Below are 21,970 nucleotides of genomic sequence, written 5' to 3'. Positions count from 1 at the left end.
ATCATTTTTTTGTATTCATAATTATCTGATACAATAAAGAGGATGAAGGCCTCAGTCAGTCCCTGTGGGGCCACAGGGGGCTATGCCTCAGGATGTTCCTATCCCAATTTTTGGCTACTACAATCTTTTTTGTTTGTTTATTTTTTTGAGGTAGGGTCTCAGTCTGGTCCAGGCTGACCTGGAATTAACTCTGTAGTCTCAGGGTGGCCTTGAACTCACGGTGATCCTCCTACCTTTGCCTCCCGAGTGCCGGGATTAAAGGCGTGTGCCACCACGCCCAGCTGCTCCTACAATCTTTTCACCCATTCAGTGAATATCATAACTGCACTGAGGAGGGTCTTTAGGGTAACAGGATCTGGGGAAAGGGATAAAAGAGAATAAATTACTTTAATTAATGTAAAATAAAAATTAATGTAAAAATTCAGAATCCAGGTTGTAGAAGTGGCTATGCTTAATGTCCTTGCTTGCAAAGTCTAATGATCTGGATTCTATTTCCCAGTACCCACAGAAATCCAGGTGCACCAGGTGGTATATGCATCTGGAGTTCTTGTATAGCAGCTGGAGGTTCCAGCATGCTCATTTTATCTATCTATCTGGTCTATCTTTCTTCACTCTCTTTCTCTCACTCTGCTTGCAAATAGATAAAATATTTTTTAAATGAAAAAAATAACTAAACATGAATTAATAATCTCAGTTCCATTCTTTTGTCACATAGTAAATTCCAGGTCAGCCTCAGCTAGAGTGACACCCTACCATCAAAAATCAAATATATATATATATATATATATAAAACAAAAAATAAAAATTAGTAGTTCAGCATGCATCTACACCTCCACCAGAAACATCTCCTTTGTCCTTGACTCTTGAACTTTAGGTTTGTCTCCCCTCTCCCTCCCTTCTGTGTCTGAATGGCAAAGTCCATCCAGAGCCAATGTGGAAGCCCAGAGGGCCTTCCTTGAAGACTTGCTGCAGGAATCATGCATCCCCATGAGATCAGAGTCACTTGAGAAGACAGAAGGATAGGGAGGACGGAAAGAAGCAGGCCTGATGTTGGATTTGTTGCACCTAAAAGGAATATTAGCAGAAATGTAAGACTTGAAATTCCTTCCTATAAAAATCAAAGCACATGCAATGTTGGCACCTTTATTGACACCATAGTTTTTTTCTTTCCCAACTCGATAAGATCCCTTGAAATACAGATGCTTCCCTCCCCTGGGCTATGTGAAATCGGACTACATATCTGACTTTTGAGAGTGGCCCAGTTCATTATTATGTCACAACATCAACTGAAAGACCATGAAGATTCTTCCAGGAAAGCTTGTGAACAATTAAAGACCCATCTTTCAAAAAGCCACAGAAGGGCTGGAGAGATGGCTTAGCGGTTAAGAAGTATGTATGTGAAGCCTAAGGACCCAGGTTCAATTCTCCAGGTCCCACGTAAGCCAGGTGCACATGGTGACACACACATCTGGAGTTCATTTGCAGTGGCTGGAGGCCCTGGCGCGTCCATTCTCACTTCCTCTCTCTCTCTGTCTGTCTCAAATAAATAAATAAAATAGATTAAAAAAAAGAAAGAAAGAAAAAGCCACAGAAGCTTTGTATAAAGACAAAGCAAAGTAACTGTGATGAACTGTCAGCCCTCCAAAAGCCTGGAATTCATAAGCCTTAGGAAAGGAGCAGTTTAAACGTCACCACAGGTTTGCCCTATAAATCTTGTGTCCTTGCTATGTTGTTCCTTACCACGAGAAATGTTAGCTCACTGACATCAAGCCCACATTTACAAAGCACCGTACTATACATGATACTCGGTGAAATACAGGTGATGAGCCGAAATGTGTCTCAGCCTGTTCATGTGAGCACTTGAGAATGCCAACAATTAATTCTATCAACAGAAGTTTGTTTTGAGCTGCTTCAAATAATTTTAGAGGCTCCCAAAAATGTTAAAACAGATAAAACTCAAACTTAGCTTCCCTTCATCAGGACAGATGGAAATACCAAACCTTTTCCAAACAAGGTAAGGCAAAAGGTGCTTCAGTTTCTCAATACTGTGTTTGCATAAGGTCAGCAGAACAGGGTCTTTATAGGAAAAAAAAAAAAAAAAAAACATCACAAACATAGGGGCTGGAAAGATGGCTCAGTAGGTAAGGTGCTTGTCTGCAAAGCATAACAACAGAGGTTTGATTTCCCATGTAAAGCCAGAGGCATAAAGTGGTGCATATGTCTGGAGTTTGTTTGCAGGAGCTAAAGGCTATGGCACACACATTCTGTGTCTCTGTATCTGTATCTGTCTCTCTCTGTGACTCTCCTCTCTCTGCTTGAAAATAAAATAAAATATTCTTAGAATTATGAACGTATATTTAAATAAAGTATGGGTTGTCAGAATTTCCTCATTTTCTTATGGCCACATTCATGTGAGAAATAGGAAGACACTTTCTCCAAAACCCTCCTTTTTATTTTATTCAGGAGCATATTGAGTGGATTTGGCATTATGATGAAAGGTTGACAAAATATCTAAGAGAAGAGAAGCTAAGATCAGTCATCTATCCCAGCAGTCCTTCTGTGTAAATTCCATTTCTCTAACGTCTGAACGGATCTTCACTCTGGCAGCAGAGTTGCTCCCAGCTCTATATTGGACAACTTGCAAATTGCCACATCAACAGATTTTTGAAGGAGATTTAAGTTCTTCCCTTCCAGCTATCTACATACTGAGCTTGTTCCTCTTGCATTCTCAACTGTAATTTCCTCTCTCCACACTATAAAGACAACCAATAACATGTGAAAGTTAAATCATTAATTCAACAAACATCTTGAGGATTGACTATGCACCAGACTTGTGCCGAGAAAGCTTGTTTTCTAGTGGGGCTCAGAGCAAGCAAGGAAAGGTTATCTTGTTTGTTGGTGTGTTTGTTGTGATTTATTTTCAAGTGGAGACAGAGAGAGACTGAATAAGTATGGGCACATGAGGGCCTCCTACCACTGCAAACAAACTCCAGACTCATGTACAACTTTTTGAGTCCAGCTTCACATGGGTACTGGGGAATCAAAGTCATTAGGCTTTGCAGCCAAGCATCTTAACTGCTGAGCCATATCTCCAGCTCCAAGATAATCAATTTCTTTAAAAAACGTTATTTCTATAATAGAGGCTTGCCATGGAATATATATGAAAGGTGAGAGAAAAATCACATGTTGAGAAGATCAAGACAATCTTCATGAAATATTTGAATTCATTTACAGGAAAAATGTATTCTAAATTGGAAATCAACAGAGCCAATATGGCTTTTCAATAGTGTCTAGACATTGTTCAATAAACTTGTGTAAGAATTATTTAGCTCTTTGTGAGAGTTGGTCAATTTACTTGTTAACTTGAAGACTTACAACCTGTAGAAATTGTCACTACAAAATTAGAGCCATTATTACTCTGTAGAACTAGCTCACTTTTATCTCTAATTCAATTTTATTTCAAAATCTTTTCTGGCAGACTATAGATACTGCATTGCTCTAAGCATTCTTCTGCCCAAATTTACCATCCTTCTATTGCCCTTATTGAATAATGAGTTGCATAAAACTTTTTATACACATTCACTAAGCTTTTATATGAAACTCTTGCTTTTACTTTCTGAATATTATGCTTTCACAAAGTAAAACTTTAAGGACAACTCTACCAATAAGTTAGTGGTGATTAACTTTTACACATTTTTCCTAAAAATAATATATGTATAAAACTAAAAATAAAATAGTAAGTTACAAACAAGCAATCCAATTCCTCACTTGGGCTTCCACAACCAATTAAGCTATTTCATTGGTTCTGCACATAACAAAGGTTAACTCACTAATCCTACTTTTGAATCCTGGTATTGCTATTCTCATAATTAATGTTTATAAAATGTTGCATGTTACCTATGTTAATTAATTATAAAGATCTAGTTTATTTTCAGAATTTACCTCTCTCCAAATTTCATTGTTCCTTCTGTGATTACCATTCTAATTTTAAGAAATATATCTAAATCTTTTATCTTGCTTCATTAGCCTTAACAGGCAAAAGGATCTCCATTTCCTATTTTGTAAAAGTATCCATGTCTTAGGTTTCTCTTCTTTTCCCATCTACTGTCACCTTTTAACTACACCCTTGCCTGCATTGTCAAGGTTTATAACATACTCTTATAATATTTGGTTAACTTGGTTGCATTATCTTTATAAGTTGATTCTAAACATGAAAGCAGTTTATTATAACTATATAAACTTCGCATTTGAGAGCCAGGCAGGATGGCCTTTACTCATCTTTGCCACAAAGTCATAACCTCTTAACCAAGAAAGATAATTGTGTTAAAAAATAAACAGGCTACCTGTTGATCAGAATCATGATGTGCTTTATTATGCATTTTATTTGAATTATGATTTCATTATTACATACAGGAGTGTTCAACCTTGTGACAATGCCACATGATGTCATCTTCAAATAAGTTGGAGTTCACTTACAGCTACTCTTGGATGCATGAGGCACTTGAGCTGCAGGTTGGACACACCTGGAATGATTTTTGCTATTGAATCTATGATTGATAATTGTCCGTACTTAAAAGAAGGCACACAGGTATACTGGCCAAATTGATAGTACCCTACCTGTTCCGTTTTCCTGGAATGAAGCATTCATAGAATTTTGGTAATTACATTTTAATAAACAGCTTTGTGGTGCACAACTATTGAATCAAACATTTCCTGAAATGTTTTGGAGAGGTTCTTCATTAGTATAACAATTCTGTGGCTCCCTTAAGAATTTTTTTTGTTGAATTATAGTCTTAATACAGATGAATGTATTCAGAAAGAATTATGGGAGAGCTAAGGATTTTGAGTGCTTCAAAGTATCTTTGTGATGCCCTTATTTGGCTTAAACCTGGCATTCAGACCCAAAGTATATTTTTCCTCATAAAATGCAAGAAGCTGCTCCACCTTCCTTCCTGTGACATTGTTGATAAAAAGTTTGATATCAGTTTGAAGATCATGTCTTTGTGTGTGTGGTATTTACTCCCCCCCAAGAGAGGTTTTAAGATTCTTGCTCCTTAGAGTTTTGGAAACTTAATATGATACATCAGGTACATCTGTTCATCTCTCATTTATGCTGCCTGGCTCTTGATGTATAAATCCGACATATTATCTATGTTCAGATCAAACAGTGCTTTTAAATTTATTTGAAGACCTCCTCCTCTTCTGCTACTTTATTCAGTGTCACTGATAGGGCCTCAAAGTGAAAGCAAGAACAGCTGTGTGAATCTGCTAGAGTGGCTTCTTATCCCAACTAAATATCATTTCTCTTTCCTCTGTCCTAAGAAATTTATACTTAAAACTTAAAGCTTCCTTTAGAGAAACAACATTAATTATACAAGAGATTTTATTCTCTAATTGTTCATTTTTATACTGTTCCATCCTCATTTTACGGATAGATTACTGGCACACAGTCATCTTGGGAAATATATTTCAACAAGAATTTTGAATCTTTAAAAGGTAGCAACCATACTTTGTTCTTCTGGGATACTAATATTCTTTATTTTCCTCACTTTTTTAATTTTTATTTTAAAATATGGCATTACACATCCTTGCAAAGATCATTAACACAGTTTCTCCTTTTAAAGTAATTAGAAATAGATAAACCAAGTCCATACATTTCTTGGACAATTCTGCCCCTAGTTGCCACAGGTTATTAAACAACAATGTCACTGTGAGGCATGGGATAGTACCTAATGAGTTGTTGGTTAGAAAGCCTCCAAGCCCCCCCACCCAAACAAAAGATTCTATTACCACATGTGGTGGTTTGATTCAGTGAACCTGACTACAAAACCATGGTTCTAGGTTGCCCACCAGTATTGAAAGGTATGACCAAATGACTGGAAAACACTGTACCCATTGGATATGGGACATAAAGAAACCAATCTGGTGCTGAGGCAGAAGCTTCTTTAATCCTGACTAGTTTTCATAGTACCAGAGGGAATAGGCTGATGGCAGATAAAGCCATCAGCAATCTCATCCAGGGATGAATCCTGTACTCTACAATATTAACCCACCAGTCAAGACATGCCCTCTGGTGCAGTACTGGCCTGAGTGTTATGGAGTCAACCAAAAGCTCTATGATTGGATTTGAGGACTGCTTCCACAGGAGGGAATTAGTGCTCAGCATGGAAAGTCAAGCCAAAAGCCTGTAGTTGATGAGAATGTAGTCCAGATGGAAGGACCTACTGTTGCCATGTTGCTAAACGGATGCATGCATGGTCAAACTGCCACCCAAATATTTGTCTTTATATACAGGGATCAGTTCTTCTGTTGGCACCAATTAGAAAACCTTTACTAAAAATTTATTTTATTTGGCATTGGGGGATGGTTGATGCAGAGGACCATACCCAGCCTGGTGCTGAAATAAGTGATTGATGAATGCTCAGCTCTAAACTGAACATGTAAGTCACTCCTCTAGTACCCAGGGAATACTGCAAAAGATGGACAGAAAGAATGTAAGAGAGATAGGATGGCGGGAGTGCCTGTGTGTATGACCAGACCACTGCAGTAATGGACTCACAGCGGCTGTGGTCACCTTCACAAGATCTGCACATGATGGGCCACTCAACATTGCTTGGGAGGCTACTCCTTTCATAATGAGTTAGGGACAGTACTAGTGATCCTGGCAGGGGGAGTCATTTTCTTTCATGGCATAACCGCTGGCAAGTGACAAGAAGAAGGGTATACAGTAGCCTGAGGGCACAACAAAAATAATACCAGGTACATGTTACCAGAATGTAATATAGGCATAAGAAGTTCCAAAACAAATGAAAATAGTATGTAGTTGCTGATCTTTGAGACAATCAAACTCTAAGCACATAAGACCTTCCTAGAGAATCAAGGGACAGAAGATACTCTTAAAGTTGGGCCAGTTTTTTGAGACTTCTTATTAGGAAGTCAGGAAAACAAACCCATCAAGGAAAGATGACTTTCTTATATTACAAGAAACTGGCTGAATAGCAGAGGAATCTGTGAATGACATACTAGATTTGAAGCTGTTATAGCACGAATGTGAAAATGAATTAAAGGACTGAAAAGATGGCTAAGTGGCTAAGGTGCTTGCTTTGAAGCCAAAGAACTCAGGTTAAATTCCCCAGTGCACATGTATCCCAGGTGGTACATGTATCAGTAGATTGTAGTGACTAGAGGCCTTGGCATTCCCATTCTCTTCCCCACTCTCTTTTCTTTATCCCTCAAATAAATAAAATTAAAACTAACTATGAATTAAAGATAGACCACAGCCCTAAATGCATAAGATAGAGCAATAAACTTTCTTAAAGAAAATTTAGAAGGATATCTTTGTAACATAAGGTCAAGAAAAAAAATGCCTGTGATATAACAGAAAAGAAAAAAAATTGTCAAATGAAAATATGAATTAGAACCCCTCAAAAATACCTTGATATCCATGGCCTTTCACTGCCTAGCAATACCTTCACAAGACCCACATAATAGGAGAAAAAGATGATAATATCAAAATAAGAGAGAGTAATGGAGAGAGGGAGAGGATAAGATGGAGAACAGAGTTGTGAAGGGGAATATGGGAGAGGGGAGAGAAATACCATGGTTTATTGTCTGTAAGTATAGAAGTTGTCTAGATGGATAGATAGATAGATAGGTATAGATGATAGATATAGATATAGATAGATAGATATAGATAGATAGCACATTTCATTTTAAAACATCAGTTTGAGAGCTGGAGAGATGGCTTAGCCATTAAGGCATTTGCCTGAAAGGCCAAAGGACCCTGGTTCGATTCTCCAGGACCCACGTAAGCCAGGTACACAAGGGGTCACATGCATCTGGAGTTCGTTTGCAGTGACTGGAGGCCCTCACATATCCATTCTCTCTTTCTCTCTCTCTCTCTCTCTCTCTCTCTCTCTCTCTCTCTCTCTCTTTCTTTCTGTCTCTGCACCTCTTTCTCTCTTTCAAATAAATAAAGTTTAAAAAAACAGCTATTTGGATAGAAGAAAACACAGACAATAGATGTCTTTCAAGAGCTTTTACATAAAGAGGCAAATACAGGCCAGCCAATACAGGATAGGGAGCTTGAGGATTTCAAGAACTTGATGATTGCTGTAGTCGCCTTCACATGGCTGCTACAAAATACCAGACTAAAAGCAGCTGATGAGAGGAAAGGCTTGTTTAGATTTACAGTCGTGAGGGGGAGCTACATGATGCCAGGTGAAAGTGTGGCATGAGCATTGGCTGGACATCACTTTGGACACAGCAGGTAGACAACAGAAGCAAGAGAAGGTGGCAAGGGGTAGCTGACCATGACCCCTCAAAGCCCATGCACAGTAATACGCCTTGTTCAGCAAGGCACCACCATCCAAATTACTAACATCTGGAGACCATGCAAGGAAAACACATGAGGTTATGGAGGGGCATTTGATTCAAACCACCACAACAATTCTAAAAATGTGTAACATTTTTTATTGTGGCCGTGTTTACATAAATATATACTCTGGGAGGAAATTCCAACTGCGCACTTACAGTTCTGGGGGGATGTGTATGTATGACGTGCATGCATGTGTATGCATGTGGGTATACATGTGTGTGGGTGAGCATGCACTTATGTGTGCATATGTAGACCAGAGCTTGATTTTGGGTATCTTCCTGAGTCTCTCACATGAGCCCAAAGCTCACAGATTCAGCTAGTCTGAGAGTCTGGCCAGGTTGCCGTAGAGATTCCCTTTGTCAGCCTCCTGAGTGCTGGGGTCATAGACTGCCCAGCAGGCATTTATGTGTTTGCTGGGACTCCAGACGCTGCTTCTCACACTTGCACAGGAAGTGCTTTATTGAGGAAGCCATCTCTCTAGTCCTGCTTTGTATGTAAGTAGCAGTTCCAGAAAGTGGATTACAAACATAAATAAGGAAATATGCCAAGTATTTGATTACAGCAGATTAAATAATCTCTGCCATTTGATAACAGAATTATCTCACACAAGGTCCACATTGCACAACTATTCCTATTTTGAGGGAAAAGTCATGTAACATAAAAATAACCTTTGACAAATCACTAGACAAGATTTTTGTTTGTCTACAATATATAAATAACATAAGTCTTTGCACTGTATAAATAGTTGTTTGTGGATTTTTCATCTAATATAATATGATACACATTATTATTTTTTAATTTGTTGTTTATTTATATTTTTTTTATTGGAGAACAACAGTCAGAGAGAGAAAGAGGCATATAGAGAAAGAGAATGGGCATACCAGGGCCTCCAACCACTGCAAACAAACTCCAAATGCTTGTGTTCCCTTGTGCATCTGGCTAACGTGGGTTCTGGGGAATCAAGCCTCGAACTTGGGTCCTTAGGCTTCACAGGCAAGCGTTTAAATGCTAAACCATCTCTCCAGCCCAACCTTATACACATTATTAAATAGGCAAATAGACTGTTAATATCACATAGTAACCAAGATTTACTAAATTAGTTAATGCATCATTGTATATCTAGGATATGATTCCATGGAGTTGAATGACAGACACTTTTATCCTCAGTGTTACAATTAGTCATATGTGGTTCAATTGAGAGGAAGCAAATATCCATGAAATGTAATGTTCATTTCTCTCAAGTCTATGTTCCCACTAGGGCCTACATACAAATGGAGTCATGGTCTTAATTGGGCCTCCTGGGTGCCATGCACCTAAACCATTGGCTAGCCAACTTTCCTTAAGGACAGTTGGGGAACTAAACTCTGGATCAGAATACCCTCATACTGAAAAAGGAATGGACCTCCATAGAAACTTGTTCATTGAATGGCTTTAACTTTCCACTTAAGAAATTCATTCAATGTCTTCAGAAAGAGCCCTTCAGCTTTTCTCAAGGGTATCCTGACCATGGACAGCACAGATGAGCAAGAGGTATCTCATCACAGATTAACATTGGGTTAGTCCCTTCCTTTGCTTTTCTGCCTAAATTTTGTCATATTTCCTACTTCTAGGACATCTACAGAGTGGTTTTCTAAAAAAGGAAAAACAAATACTAGGATATTCTTTATATATAATAAGTTTTCTATTTCTTCAAATTTCCAAAGTTGTTTTAGAACTATATCAACTGTTTACACACCTCAGTAGGTGTTTACAGAGAAGGAAGCACAATTATGTGACTGAGTACAGTCATAATTCCATGTATAGTTTCTGAAACAAACACTTGGAATATCATTAAATTTTGGAAATCTTTTATTGCTGTTTTTTTTTTTTTTCCTTATTAATGTCTCCTATAGGTCACAAAGTTACTTGCATGATTGTGATCTAGCGTTAGGGTGTACATTGTTTCCTAAAATAGAATGAAGCTAGAGACACAAACTAATTAACCTTAGGTTCCAAATACCCTCTATGTTACTACAAAAAGGGCTCCTATGTTTCATTCATGAATGGGCTTACATGGACCAAAATATAACTTGAAATCCTAAAAAATATATACTTACATGTCTTCATCTTTTTTTTGCAAAAAAAAAAAATCTGTGTTTTTTGTTATAGAAATTGAAACAAAGTAATATAATGGGGAAAATGACTAAATGAGTGGACTATGGTTCTTTTTCTGAGAAAGAGAGCTTTTATCAGCATTGTCATGGTCATGAATAAATGCTTCATCAGATTTTTCCAGATGGTAGATAATAAACTTTTAGGAAGAAACATGTATTAAATCAAATGCATCTTGGGAAGGAACCTGCGCAGTTTGAAAAACAAAGTATAACTCAAAATGGTCAGTCTTCCTACCACCATAACTAGCCCATCCCCTTCTCAAACTCCTCTTCAAAGAACCCCAGTCCTGGTATGCTTGAGTGCTCTCCACTCATGTGGTCACTGCCCCTTTGGGAATATATTCTAATATTTTTTAAAAAGTTATTTATTTGAGAAAGATAGAGAATGAGGGATAGAGAGAGAGAAAAAAAAATGGGTGCACCACGGCATCTAGCCACTGCAAGCAAACTTCAGATGCATGCACTACCTTGTACATCTGGCTTACAAGGGCCTGGGGAATCAAACCTGGGTCCTTTGGTTTTGCAGACAAGTGCCTTAATCACTAAACCATCTCTCCAGCCCTGTATTCTAATCTTTACTATAGCTTTGCTCTTAATAAATTTTTCTGTTCCTTAACTACTTGTGTGCACTATGTTTTTATTCTTTGAATAATATTCCAAGAACCTGGAAAGAATTAGATACAGAGACAATATGTAAAAAAAAAAAAAAATGGCAAATGGACTGAAAAGTATTGTGTTTTGCATGAGCTGTTTGTATAGTTCTTCAAGCAACTGGGTGAAGGCATGGGTGGTACAATTAAAGCATTGTCACATTTATTTATTTCACTTTGAACCTCATTACAAAAATGTGAGGTGGGGGACTTGGAAAGATAGCTGGGTGGTTAAGGCACTGGCCTGCAAAGCCTAATAACCTGGGTTTGATTCTGCAGTACTCTCGTAGAGCCAGATACACAAAATGGCACATGCATCTGGAAATCATCTGAAGCAGCTAGAGGCCCTGCATCTCTCTTTCCCTCCCTCCCTCTCCTTCTCTCTCCTTATAAATAATTACATGACCACATTTTAAAATGATGTAAGGTGTGCACAGATCAATGATTCAATACAGTGTTAGTAGGAGGAGGAAAATGCCACTGAGAACACTGCCAAAATCTCATGAGAAAGAGATGGCAGGCTGGAGAGATGTCTTAGCAGTTAAGGCGCTTGCCTGCAAAGCCTAAGGACCCATGTTCAACTCTCCAGATCCCACATAAGCCAGATGCACGGTGAGGCAAGTACAAGTTTGCACATGCCCACTAGGTGGTGAAAGTGTCTGGAGTTCATTTGCAGTGGCTGAGGCCCTGGCAGGCCAATTATCTCTCTCTCTCTCTCTCTCTCTCTCTCTCTCTCTCTCTCTCTTGAATAAATAAACAAACAAACAAACAAACAAATAGATGGCAGATTGGAATGGGCTCAGTAGCAAAGCTAAAGGGAAAAATAATTCACAAGTTAAAATGTCTTCCTGAGAATACAAATTGTATGTAAAATTCCAACTTATACCCTTAGTTATGAGTTGTAAAAATGGCAGATGAAACATTTGTAGCATGTGTTTGTGTGTGTATTTTCAAACAAAATCTAAATCTGTACATGAATCTGAATGCAGCAGTTCAATTTTTTGTTATTATTTTTGTTAAGCATTTCAAAGGCCTCATCTAAAATCCAGCAGATGTAAACAAACAGCAAAACACAGTGCTTAAGGGGAAAACCACAAATCTTTTCTCCAGAAACTGTCAAAGGGAGGCTACTGCTAAAATGGTAGCTGTTTGCATAAGGGGGGCAAGCGCAGCAGCTTGCCTTCAGAGGCAGAACCGAAGCATGTTAAAGCAGGTGCCCACCAAGCTCAGGGAAGACCAAAGATCCCTAGCAATAGAGTTGGGCCTGAGACATGCACTTTAAGAGACCAACTCAAAAATCAGACCAGAGAGTGCTAGAGGGATGGCTTAGTGCTTAAGGCACTTGCTTGCAAAGCCAAAGTCTCCAGGTTCAATTTCCCAGGACACACGTTTAGACAGATGCACAAGCAGGTGCACCCGTCCATTTGTAATGGCTAGAGGCCCCAGTGCATCCACTCTGTCTCTCTTTCTCTGTCAAATAAATAAATAAATACAAATAAAGTATTGAAAAAAATATCAGACCAGAGTACCTCTTATGCCACCAGAGTGGCAGCTACCTAACTGGCCCTTTCTCAGGGGAAACCCCAGGTAACATTGTAAGAGCCATTAATGAAGGTGGAAAGAAAATGGATAGCATATTTCTAGAAGACCTAATGCAAAAAGGAAACTATCACCATTTTCAAAGGCCTCACAGGACAAGTGCCAAAATTCATCATGAAATCTTTCATAGATTATATGTAAAATGTCTGAAGCCAGATCTGTTTAGAATGTCATATTCCATGTTTGAAATTGGCCCTTATGAGGAGCTGTCACACATGCACAGGGTGTGGTCCTGTGCCACTGTGAATTAATAAATTATTAATTGACATGAAATTGAAGGAGATTGTAATATTTACTAAGTGCTGGCAGTTGCACTAATCCATTTAACCCATCTTTATAGATGAGGAAACTGGAATTTAAAAGAGAGGCTAGGTACAGACATCAATAACACATCTCAGCTCAACTAACAGCTCATATTAGGTGCTTAGTTTGTGTCAGCTAGACACAGAAACAAGCAAAGGCAGTTCCCAACAGTGGCATTTGGATCACCTCGGATATTCTCTTTTCAAGAGAAATCATTGCTGTCCTCTCATGTTTGACACTAAGACATTTATTCTCTGAGACACACGTTCAATGCAAGATGAACTTCTGGAGAAACTTGGAAGCTGAAGAAAGCTACAAGAAAGAGGACGTCCTCAGATTGGCTGAGTTCATTCTGACTCCCGGCTGAGAGGCACTCTAACATCAGCGCGTCATGTCCCCATCCACATGAAACAAAATGCTAAGATGTACAAAGAATCAGCATGAGGCTTTTTCCAATGAGAACAACCCCAAAGGGGAACACACACACACACACACACACACACACACACACACACACACGTATCTCAAGTGTACCTCTTCTGAGTGGTTCACACACCCAATCTGAATGATGACTACAAAAAAATGATAAAAATGATCCCCAGAGGCAGCTTTTAATTTCCCTCTGATACTATTTTGCAGAGGTACACAGCTTTTCCACCATTATAGCAGGGAATAGACTAATTAATTTGTCAATATCGCGCTCCGTTAGCTTGCACACATTTGCAGGTTTTTTTTTTCCTGGCTTTTAAATTATACTCTGAAAATCAAGGCTTTCAAAAGCCCAGCTAAAATAAAGATGGATGCTGAAGTCACACGAGAAACTGATATGACAGTGAAGCAAATTGTGAAGGTACACAAAGGAATTGAGCTCTTCAATGTCCCCAAGACAATTAACCTTGCTGGTATCTGTTCAATATGCTAAATAGTTCTGGGCTCCCTTCAGTCACTCTGGACAGATAAAGCATCACATTTACATTTAATGACAGTTTTTCCTCAACATAATTTTCTACATATTAATTAAATGCCTTTCCCCCATTGGCAACAATGTCCACTTCATTCGGAGTTTCAAAATCATTATAATGAAATTGTGCCTCTTAATGTATTTATTTATTTTTACAGAATAAAGTTTGGCTATCATCTGAACTCAGTCAAATGCATGGATTCACATAGGGAGTCAAACTTGTCAGTTATCATGGGGAATCACGGTAATCTTTCAGTTCATATGAGCTCCATAACTTAAAACAATAGCTTCTCATCTAAGAGTTTATAAAGGACCAGCATATCCCGGGAGTGTGTAAGCTAATTATACTTGTGTTTCTGAGAACATGTATAATGTGTGTGTGAATGCTCCTGCGTGTGCACATAGGCACATACTTCAGATTGCGTGTGAAGGGCAGAGGACAACTCCCGATGTCAGTCTTTGCCTTCCACCTTGTTTGAGGCTGGGCCTCTTGGTCTTCACCACTGCATTTTCCATTCTAGTTGGCCTTCCAGCTTCAAAGAATTCTTCTGTCTTCTCACCCTAGGCAAGCTGGGATCACAGACACTGCTTTCTGGATTTATATGAGTTCTTAGGATCTAAACGCGGGTGGCTCAAGCTTGGCAGGAAGATGCTTTTTCTACTGAGCCATTTCCCCAGCCCCTAAAGTTCCTTCATCTTCACTTTCCATCAAGCAGGTTTGATATCTACAAATGAAGAAACTGAGGCTCAGTGACTGCCCAGTAACCCTTCATGTAAAAAGGGGAGGTCTGAGTGGAGAAGAGACTGTTCTGTGCTCTCTGTGGGGGGTCGCAGCCTCTGCCACTATCATGATTCTCAACTTCATGTTTCACACATCCTGATCTAGTTACTGCTTGTGCATGTTTCATGGTAAGAAAGATCACTATGAGGGACAGACAAGTCTCAGAGTACTTCCGTGCAACTACCCTTGAGAGCAGTAGTGATATTTACTAATAACTTTTTCCATATATTCAGTTATTTATTTATTTGCAAGAAGAGAGAGGGAGAACCAGTGCCTCTAGCCACTGCAAACGAAGTCCAGATGCATGGGCCGCCATGTTGGAAGCCTCTTGGAGATGACTGCTTCTGCACACTGGATCTGGAATTCAGGTGCCGTCACACCTAACAGGATGCCTAGCTCTCATTTAAAGTCAGATGCAATGACTCTTGAATTCACTTTCAGTGAAAAAGCAGTGTGAACTGGGATAGGAACAGTTACTTTCCTCAAGCTTAATTTATACACCTATGGTTTAAAAAAATAACACGTATTATAGAGAGCAGTTTGGCCTTTTTCTTTTCTTTTCTTTTCTTTTCTTTTCTTTTCTTTTCTTTTCTTTTCTTTTCTTTTCTTTTCAAGCCAAGCTCTCACTATGGCTAGCCTTTAACTTGTGGTCTTTCTGCTTCAGGATTCCAAGTGCCCAAATTATAAGATTAAAGGCATGCATTGGCTGAAGGGTAGTTCTAGAGAATATGGATTTAAAAAAAAAAAAACGCTTTGGACAAAACGTTTAATAATGAACGTTTCTATAAAGAGCTTTTAATGCATTTTAAAATTGAGGTATAATTTACATAAAGTGAAACATTAATAAGGGTGTCATTTAATCACTCTTGATGAATGTCTATCAGGGCATAGAACATTTCCATTATCCCAGGAATTTCCCTCGTGCACTGCCCAGGCAATTGCCCAACGGAAGTTAAGTGTTGAGCTATTTCTATCATCCTCAATTAGTGCAGAGTAATCTGTATTTTCATATAAGTAAAGTCAGCAACGAAGGGGCTTTTGCGGTGCTTGACTTCTTGAGCTCACCGATCTCATTTGTGACACTAGTTCCTGCATTCACGTGTATTTTTACTACACTTCTTGACACCCACTGACCTCTCAGTGCTTACCCACTTTCCTGCTGAAAGAAATGGGAGTTACTTTCCACACTGAATTATCGCAACAAAGGTTTATTATGATCTCTCACAAAAATACATTTCACTAGAATTCCTTTGCTTTAGCCTAGACACTCGCATAATTTGTAAGGAAATGGCAGATTGTGTTTGAAGAGTTGCAACGTTTTACAATTCTATCAGTAAAGCCCAAGCATGGAGCTTTCCACACATTCTCTTCTCTTCTTCTGTCTGTGGGGTCGCCAGGCCTTAAACATAGCCATTCTAGGGGCTGGAGAGATGGCTTAGCGGTTAAGCGCTTGCCTGTGAAGCCTAAGGACCCCGGTTCGAGGCTCGGTTCCCCAGGTCCCACGTTAGCCAGATGCACAAGGGGGCGCACGCGTCTGGAGTTCGTTTGCAGAGGCTGGAAGCCCTGGCGCGCCCATTCTCTGTCCCTCTATCTGTCTTTCTCTCTGTGTCTGTCGCTCTCAAATAAATAAATAAAAAATTTAAAAAAAAAAAAACATAGCCATTCTGACAGTTGCATAATGACACAGCTTTGCGGCTTCATGTTTGGTTCCTTGACAACAAAACTTAACATTACTCATATTGACTGGCTACCTCTATTCTGAATTTTTAAACTCCCTGTTCATACACAAGTAAGATGCATGTATTAGAGATATTTTCTCCCCTAATGGAAACCCTCTGTCTCTAAATGCATTTGTGGTTTACCTCTTTATTTCCTTAAGGGGGTTTCAGTTATTGCGTTAGACACAGGTGCTCAGAATTTAACCAAGGCTAAACGTGAACTCACAGACTCCAACCTCAACCACCCGTGTGCTCTTGGTATTTTTTAATGAATAGATGTTCTTAATCTTCATGAAGCTCAATACATTCCCCAAGTCCCTGTCTCCTGTTCTTTGGCCTTCCCAAGTTCTTCATGAGAAGCATGTGTCACATGAATTTATGCTATCCTAGCCTTTCTCCTACTATATCTTTTGTATTTTTTTTTTTACATTTTATGTTTTAGCCCATGATCTGGATTAAATTATAATTTATATGCTGGTATAAGGTAGTGACTGATAATCTGTATTTCATATAAATACGTAGTTATTTAACATCTATTGAAGTGCTTTTCCCATCTGATCTACCATCTTTGGTGCAGTTGTTGGAACCAGTGGAGTCACATGTGAGCTTATGTCAGAATTCACTTTTATTTCATTGTCCTACTCACTTCTTTTAATTTTAACTCTGATTTTTATTATTTTTTATCTTTTTAAAATTTTAACTTACTTCAAGTATGTCAATGGAAACCCCTGTAACTTTATAACTTTACAGACACACACACACACACACACACACACACACACACACACACACACAGTGTCCACATAGATACATACAAATACATACCCACAGAATATTAGAATAATCATTAAAATTCTTCAATCTTCCCAGTTTTGAGACATGAGATTTTTTCCCCCTACTTTCCAGAGCTCAAAGTACTTTAGCATTTTAGTAAAGCACACGAATTATATAGAACATGTGTTCAACCACATCTGGAGAGCCGGTTCTCAGAGGTCCTGAGAAAGCCTAGGGTGGGGCCAGGTCGCTATCCCACACCTTCCAGGGAGAGGTAGCTCCAGTGCTCTGGAGCACATGAGCATCATTGCTGACTCGCAAGAATTAAAGCATTGAGACTTTGGTTTGCCTTCGCTTAACTCTTGTCCTGTTAGCCATTAATTTATACTCTCTGTTTTCACTTGAAAAGCCATCTGGAATCCACTCAGTGAAGCCGATCAGGGGAGCCAGGGAACACTGTGACCCATGGGTGGGGCCAACATCTCATCCATCCCTGCTTCCCTCCAGGACACTGTAAAAACTGCAGGGAGCATCGGGTGAATATGGATTGCACAGCAGATATCCTTCCCCACGCATCCTCCCTGAACAGAGAGAGTGTTATTTTCCCTTTCACAGTTCTCTAAACCAAGAATATGCTTATACACAGGTCTCTAAACCAAGAATATGCTTATAGTCAAGCTATTTAAAACTTTGGTGAACTGATGCTACAAGGCAGGGACATCTAGACCACAGATGACCTGAAGTAAAGACCCACACTTTCCAGGTAAAAAACTCGTTCTTCAAAATTGCAACTCGAACCCTGAGCTTTTCTGCATTTCTGAAGAGAACAGCAAAGCGCTTGACACCTTTCCTGTTCAATAAAGGGAGTCTGAGCCGAGACAGCACGGTACAACTCATCCATCGCATAGTGTGAAGGGTCAATAAAGTCCCGCCCATGCTGAGAACAAGCCCGCCCGGAATCAGAGGCTTGGGAATGAGGGTCAAATTCCTCGGTAATAAAGATTTTCCCAGACCTTGGGCCTGAGAGAGAAACAAACACCTGGTCAATGGAAGGCCACCGTCAGCTGTCTCCTCAGCAAGACAAATGGCCTTGCTCCTCTCCTGTGCTCCCGGACTCACAGCCTGGCTGACTCTTCTCGTCCCTCATGTCGTGCAACGTTGGCTCAGCTGTAAACAGACCCTGCAGCCTCAAGCCCAAGAAATGGTTCCAGTCACTTCAGGGCTTGACCCCATCCCCAACTCGGGACTTCAGCCTCCATGCTGCCGGAAGGGTGTGGCCCCTGCCTGTGCCACGGTGAAGAGTCTTTGTCTGTTGAGATCCAATCCTGGACGCTTTCTCCTTCACTTTCCTTACATAGTGTTGACTCTTGTTCCAGGACTCAAAAACTTCAACGATATAATGGTATACCTTATACATATTTCCATCCTGGTTGCTACATCGTCTATTTCACCTCTGAAATAATGTTAATGAATAATGAATTCCTACTTAGTATTTATATTAGAATTGTATTGTGGTTTGAATGTAAAATGCCCCCCCCCCACATAGTCTCATGGTTTTAAACACTTGTTCTCCAGCTGTTGGCACTATTTGGAAGGTTATAGAACTGTTAGGGGTGGAGCTTTGCTGGAGGAAGCTGCTTATTGGGGACAGGCCTTGAGGTAATGATAGCCCAGTCTGGTTTCCTGTTTATTCTCTGCTCCCTGCGTCACATGACCAGTTATGCATGATGACCATGGATGACATGCCTTATCCTCCATCACTGGCTATACCCCCTTGAAATGCATGACAAAATAAACTATTTACTGGATGGAGGGGTGGTTCAGTGGTTAAAAGCACTTGCTTGCAAATCCTAGTGACTTGGATTTGATTGCCCAGAGCCCACATAAAGCCACATGCACAAAGTGTCACATGAATCTGGAGTTCTTTTGTAGTGGCAGGAGGCCCTGGTGTGTCCATTTCACACTTTCTGTCTGCTTTTGTATCTCTCAAACAAACAAACAACTAAATAATTTTTAAAAAATAAATAAATAAGCTCTCTCCTTAAATAGCATATTGTTTCACAGCAACAGGGAAGTAACTGAGAAAACTAAACAAGCCCCTTCATATAAACATAACAGTAATGGGCCTTCTGTTCAAAAAGAATTAATCCAACTGAGAGAGTGAGCAGTGTGGACGTGAGGTCTCCATTGCTTCCCCACGGACATTCGGAAGGGGCCAAGAGAAAGCAGACACGCTTCATTCCCAGCGGAAGGTTCTTGAGCAGCCAGGACCGCAAGCACCACACCTACTATAGTAGTGAGAGACTCACAGTTGGAACGGCAGTGGTTCTGTGGCTATGAATAATTTGCTGCTTAGCAGTTCAGAATCTCTCCCCTAAGCATATCCATGACCCACGGGGGGGGGGGGGGGGTCCCTCAGTGAGACCCTATGAGAAGGGACTGCTCCCCATCTGAGCTATTTTATGCTCCCAGCTCCTGGAAGCCTTCTCACTCTCTAAACACGTAATGGTCTTGTGAGTGTTTTGTCTTAATCTCCTTTCTCTATTTCTTTCTTTCTTTTTCTTTCTTTCTCTTTTTAAAGAGACTAAAATATAGTAAGTGAGAAATCAATGGAATTTTCTAACACATTTACAATTTTCTTTGGCTAGAGCATGTTATCCTGTTAAACCATTGTTTTCCCAGTTACAAATGTGTTCCTACAGGGTTAAGTTCAAGAAAAGTCTAGAAATGAGTCTGACCCTCGATACTTGTAGCTTTAGAAAAACTTGTATTTATCTTTCCTCTCTGGTTTCCCAGATTAAAAGCCCCTATTCAAGGAGCTGAGAAGATAGGTCTGCAGTGAAAGGTGCTTGCTTGCAAAGCCTGCTAGCCCAGGTTCAGTTCCTGGGCACCCACGTAAGCTGGAGGCACATGTATTTGGTATTTTGTTTTAATGCAGCAGCAAGGCCCTTGCACACCAAGAAATAAATTAAGTTAAATATAAATGAATAAGCTGTTCCTGTTCACCACGGTTTTCATGAGTTGTACAAAATTATTTAACATTATTTTATTTATTTATTTGAGAGAGAGAAAGAAGCAGATAGACAGAGATAGAATGGGTCCACCAGGGCCTCTACCCACTGCAAACAAACTCCACATGCATGTACCACCTTGTGTATCTGGCTAATATGGGTACTGGGGAATCAAACCTGGGTCCTTTGGCTTTTCAGGCAAGCACCTTAACCACTAAGCCATCTCTCCAGCCCTAGTTGAACGAAAGCAGTGCAGCAAGGACTTTATAAATGGTATTTCTGAGCATATTTCCCTCCCTTCTTCTCTCCGTCTATTTGATCTCAATACATTCCATATCTGCAAGCAAAAATGTATGTACACAAAGATGCATATATGTATACATAGAAACTGAAGCCATGTGAAAAACCATATATCAAATACATGTGTAAAATGTATACCTTTTGTCAACTACTAATTAATATTACCATGATATTTTATCACTCTAACAAAACAATGTGATTCATTTGACTCAGATGTACAATCTATCCCAGTGCAGCTATATATATCCAAGGGAAATATTTTAAAAAGCTTAAATACCTTAAAACTAAAAAGCTTTGTCAAAATTTCCTACAGACATGAAAAGTTGTACTAAACCATGGCGTACAGAGCACTATTTCTTTATCATCTTTCTACCTGACAACTTTTATGACAAAGACCTCTATCCCAATTTCTCTTCTCTTTCTGTCAAACACTTGTAGAACACTCTGCCTATTCTGTCATCTACCCTTTGCCCCTTGTCCTCTTTGGAACAATGTTGTCTCCCTCTAGCTTCCCTCAGTACCTTGCTCTATCCAAACACACACAAAAAAGATCTTCCTTAACAGGAAAAAGGGACATAGTGAAGAGAAAAACATGGTGGGGCAAGGCAGGGAATGATTTGCTTTTAAAAGTATCACATTTGTTTTAGAAGATGGGATGCAAAGATCACATGTCTGTACCTCTACAGTCCTGGTCTTCTTGGATTTCAGACGCAAATGTCAGAGCAACATTGGGATTGAGATCATCTGCTCAGGCCACCACTATAAGGGCAGTTTCCTCCACCTCCACACAGTTCCAGGGCAGCCAGCCTTCTCCGAGTCACTGAGGATGGCAGTTTCTTCCCAGTCTATAATATCACAAAAGAAAGAAGATTTACACATACACACACACACACAAAACATGGGGCTAGAGAGATGGCTTAGTGGTTAAGGCATTTGCCTGCAAAGCCAGAGGATCCCAATTCAACTCTCCAGGACCCACGTAAGCTAGATGCACAAGGTTGTACATGCATCTTGAGTTCGTTTGCAGTGGCTAGAAGCCCTAGTATGTCCATTCTCCCCCCTCCCCCGTTTTCTTCTTCCTCTCAAATAAATAAAAATATATATTTAAAATCACCGCACAAGTCAGGCAGTGATATTCACTTCTAGACCACGTGCTGGAAAGAAACTCTGCAGAGGCTGAGAAAGTTGGAGTCAGTGAGCTGCCTGCTCACAAGCATGAAGACCTGAGGTCACTCCTTAGTGCCCATGTAAAAATTCTGGGTGTGAGGCACATGCTTTAACCCCAACACCAAGGAGGCAGACACAGAAAGATCCTTAGGGACTTACTGGGCAGCCAGTCTGCG

The 21,970-nt window shown here is 39.7% G+C and overlaps 1 protein-coding gene across 1 annotated transcript in view; it reads right to left on the bottom strand.

Moving 5' to 3' along the window:
• The window catches only part of Sgcd (sarcoglycan delta), a 538,890-nt gene extending 517,453 nt beyond the window's left edge, over nucleotides 1-21,437 (bottom strand). Inside the window, exon 1 of the mRNA XM_045151666.1 lies at nucleotides 21,306-21,437. The gene's annotated coding sequence lies outside the window, so the exon portion shown is untranslated. The remainder of the gene's footprint in view (nucleotides 1-21,305) is intronic.
• Nucleotides 21,438-21,970: the final 533 nt, after the last annotated feature.

Source organism: Jaculus jaculus, chromosome 6, assembly GCF_020740685.1.
Source record: "Jaculus jaculus isolate mJacJac1 chromosome 6, mJacJac1.mat.Y.cur, whole genome shotgun sequence".
Classification (NCBI taxonomy): domain Eukaryota; kingdom Metazoa; phylum Chordata; class Mammalia; order Rodentia; family Dipodidae; genus Jaculus; species Jaculus jaculus.
Note: the sequence above shows the minus strand (reverse complement) of the source record. Positions and strands in the feature narration are given on the sequence as shown.